Here is a 4,683-nt window from a genome sequence, read left to right as displayed (position 1 = left end):
TGGGTAGGGTAAACGGAAAACGATATCACATATTTGAGAACTTTATAGGTCACACAGGCTTTTCTGGGTCACAGGTCATCTTTGTAATCACGGTAAGGCTAATGTGGTCAAACTTGTCTCAAGACAAAAGGAAGACAGACTGTGTCAACAGGATGAAGTCATCCTTAACTGCCAGGGTTTGTAAACCATAAAAGTCCAAATGAGGCAAAGGATTTATGATAATCCTTGGAGGATATCAGAGCCTGCTGTTCCAGCCTGGCCTAGGTTAGGTACATTTTTTATTTTGAACACTGTAACATCTCCAAGGGAACAGGGTCACCACACATTTGTATCCCCACATTTAGCATTGTGAGTTTTACTCACTTTCTAATCTAGGATCTTCGTAACTGTATGTGTCTGATTGTGACACACACAATCCTGTAGAGGACTATGTCATGACAACCCTCAAACAGGAATTGTGCCTGGGACAGAGTCAGAGGCTCTGGTTAGGGATGTAGCATCTTGGAGCCTGCTGTGGTGTCTTGGCTCCCAGAGCCAGCCCCATAGTCAGAAGCTGATGTCATCTGCCCCCTCTCACCTCTGGGTTGCCTCATTTTGCAATATATGTCTCTGATCCTTTCAGTTCAGTCCCTTTTCTGCTCAGTGACTCCAGACCAGACTGTTTCCCATACTGAATTGAGGAGATACAGTCCTTGGAGTCCAGAGTCCTTATAAGGCTTGTACATGAGAGCATCTGGGATTCTTCGTATCCTCACTATCTCCCTTTTCTTCAGGAAAGTGCAGTTTTACAGGAAGTGCTATCAGAAGTGCTCTGTCTTTCCAGTAAGATAATGAATACTTGAATGGTGGTCCTTCCCGATGTTTATAAATCTCTGCTTCCTTCTCTTTACATGGTCTGTGAAATGTACACTTTCCCCTAGGGAGCTCAGAAGGGAGAAGGAAGTTCTCAAACTGGTTCAGCTCAGGGATCTATGCCATATTCACAGAAAAATCTTACCTTATCTGATTATACTTCTACACAAGGCATCTTGAGAAATACTCTATAAAATCACATATTAAGAAGAGGAACAGGAGGAGCAGGAGGAGGGAAGGAAGAAAGGTGAAGGAGAAAATAAGAAGAAAAGGAGAAGAAAGAGGAGGAGGAGGAGGAAAAAAAGGAGGAGGAGAAGGAGTAGGAGAAAGGGGAGGAGGAGGAGGGTTTTCTAGGAACTTTTCAGTTGTAACTTGAGAGTCACTAAAATGGTCTACATAGCTAAGATTAGGACAATTGAATATGACTCTCCTTTAAGGTGTTGTACCCGCATGTGGATATGTCTTATCCTCTGTGACTCTTCTTTGGTATGCCCATTCACATAAGCCCATATCTGTCTGTCTCCTGAGTGTCTCACTTAGACATAATGTTCAGGCCTATGTTAAAATATCATTATTAAACTCCATAATCTCTGCTCTATATACTGAGTAGAATTGAAGTTCTTTTGTGTGCCAATGCTCTACGTCCTATTGCAGTTGATGTCTCTGAAATGTTTGGGGAATTCTTCAGGAGGTGTGACAGTCTGGAGCTATCCCTGTCCCTTACCACAGACTTTTGTGCTATTATCTAAGACTAAATCCTGTTGTGTATTTGTGGTTTTATTGCTGCTTTGTTTTTTGTTTTTTTGGGTTGTGTGTGTGTGTGTGTCTGTCTGTCTGTCTGTCTGTCTGTCTGTGAATATGTATGTTAGTATTTATCAGAATTAAAATTATGAATCAAATCTTTAACTTTTAGTGTTCATTCAGATAGCAGGGAATCAGTGAAGATGGAGGGAAAGCTACCTTTCCTAAGGCTTTCCTCATTAATGTATTTTATAAAAGACCAGAACAAAGGCCATAAATCAATTTAAAATTAGCCTTGTCTATCTGACAAAGTGGGGGCCCTTGTCTCTGAGACTCCAAACTTTTCTCAGTGTAGTCAGGAGGGGTTTACATAATACCAGGGCCACTCAGTCCCAGTTTCCTCCTTAGTCGCTTCTGGATGACATCTATCTTTAAAGGTTAGCTTTAAACATGTCGTTACCAGTGTGTCAGTGCTGGGCTAAGGATTAGCAATATGTACACGCTGATTCCTTTTACAAATGAAGCACAGATCTGCTTTTATAACAGGCTATGAAGCCCTACTCTGTCTCTATCATACTGGGGACTCAAACTAGTGACTAAGTTAGAGAATGGGAGGCAAGTTTTCTACCACTAAGTTATACTCCGGCCTAAATATTTATATCAGTTTTCAAAGTGATTAATGCAGAGCGAACAGTGCACTGACACAATACTTGAGTTAAAAAATCTTTTGGTTGGAATAGAATTGAAGACCCAGAAATGAACCCACACACCTATGGTCACTTGATTTTTGACCAAGGAGCCAAAACCATCCAATGGAAAAAAAGATAGCATTTTCAGCAAATGGCGCTGATTCAACTGGAGGTCAGCATGTAGAAGAATGCAGATCGATCCATGCTTATCACCCTCTACAAAGCTTAAGTCCAAGTGGATCAAGGACCTCCACATCAAAACAGATACACTCAAACTAATAGAAACTAATAGAAGAAAAAGTGGGGAAGCATCTCGAACACATGGGCACTGGAGAAAATTTCCTGAAGAAAACACCAATGGCTTATGCTCTAAGATCAAGAATCGGCAAATGGGATCTCATAAAACTGCAAAGCTTCTGTAAGGCAAAGGACACTGTGGTTAGGACAAAACAGCAACCAACAGATTAGGAAAAGATCTTTACCAATCCTACAACAGATAGAGGCCTTATATCCAAAATATACAAAGAACTCAAGAAGTTAGACTGCAGGGAGACAAATAATCCTATTAAAAAATGGGGTTCAGAGCTAAACAAAGAATTCACAGCTGAGGAATGCCCAGTGGCTGAGAAACACCTAAAGAAATGTTCAACATCTTTAGTCATAAAGGAAATGCAAATCAAAACAACCCTGAGATTTACCTCACACCAGTGAAAATGGCTAAGATCAAAAACTCAGGTGACAGCAAATGCTGGCAAAGATGTGGAGAAATAGGAACACTCCTCCATTGTTGGTGGGATTGCAGACTGGTACAACCACTCTGGAAATCAGTCTGGAGGTTCCTCAGAAAATTGGATATTGAACTACCTGAGGACCCAGCTATACCTCTCTTGGGCATATACCCAAAAGATGCCCCAACATATAACAAAGACATGTGCTCCACTACATTCATAGCAGCCTTATTTATAATAGCCAGAAGCTGGAAAGAACCCAGATGCCCTTCAACAGAGGAATAGATACAGAAAATGTGGTACATCTACACAATGGAATATTACTCAGCTATCAAAAACAATGACTTTATGAAATTCAGAGGCAAATGGAGGGAACTGGAAAATATCATCCTGAGTGAGGTAACCCAATCACAGAAAAACACACATGGTATGCACTCATTGATAAGTGGATATTAGCCCAAATGCTTGAATTACCCTAGATGCACAGAACACATGAAACTCAAGACGGATGATCAAAATGCGAATGCTTCACTCCTTCTTTAAAAGGGGAACAAGAATACCCTTGGCAGGGAATAGGGAGGCAAAGTTCAGAACAGAGGCAGAAGGAACACCCATTCAGAGCCTGCCCCACATGTGGCCCATACATATACAGCCATCCAATTAGACAAGATGGATGAAGCAAAGAAGTGCAGGCCGACAGGAGCCGGATGTAGATCTCTCCTGAGAGACACACCCAGAATACAGCAAATACATAGGCGAATGCCAGCAGCAAACCACTGAACTGAGAACAGGACTCCCATTGAAGGAATCAGAGAAAGGACTGGAAGAGCTTGAAGGGTCTCGAGATCCCATATGAACAACAATGCCAAGCAACCAGAGCTTCCAGGGACTAAGCCACTACCCAAAGACTATATATGGACTGACCCTGGGCTCCAACCTCATAGGTAGCAATGAATAGCCTAGTAAGAGCCCAAGTGGAAGGGGAAGCCCTTGGTCCTGCTAAGACTGAACCCCCAGTGAACATGATTGTTGGGGGGAGGGCGGTAATGGGGGGAGGAATGGGAGGGGAACACCCATATAGAATGGGAGGGAGAGGGGCTAGGGGGATGTTGGCCCGGAAACCAGGAAAGGGAATAACAATCGAAATGTAAATAAGAAATACTCAAGTTAATAAAAAAAAATTCTTTTGGTTTTCTTTTCTACTGTAAAAGCAGAAACTCTAATGGAGAGCCTTTGGATTGTGACTCTCTCTGTGCCTCAGGAGGTGGTGTTGTCTCAATCCTTTCTATACTCCTCTCTTTGCCCTGTGTTTGAAGACAGCCATTTTGTGTCTGATTAATCACTACACCCATGCCTTATGGGGTACCTAGTGAGTGTCAGCTCCTCCCAGTAATGGGAGTAGCTAAAGGAAGCTACTCAAACATTTTAAGGGCTGAGCCCTAGAATTCTGTTTCCGATCGTTATCTGTTTTAGTTTCTTCACAGTTCTGTCTTGGCTACAGTCTCAAATGCCAAAACAAACAAAACAAAGAAACCCCCAAAACATATACACATACACATACACATACACATACACATACACATACACATACACATACACATACACATACACATACAAACAGATACACACAGAGAGAGATGGGGGTGGGGAGGGACAGACTTGTGATGGTATGT

Source organism: Rattus norvegicus, chromosome 7 (genome assembly GCF_021556685.1).
Source record: "Rattus norvegicus strain SHRSP/BbbUtx chromosome 7, alternate assembly SHRSP_T2T, whole genome shotgun sequence".
NCBI classification, from domain to species: domain Eukaryota; kingdom Metazoa; phylum Chordata; class Mammalia; order Rodentia; family Muridae; genus Rattus; species Rattus norvegicus.
Note: the sequence above shows the minus strand (reverse complement) of the source record.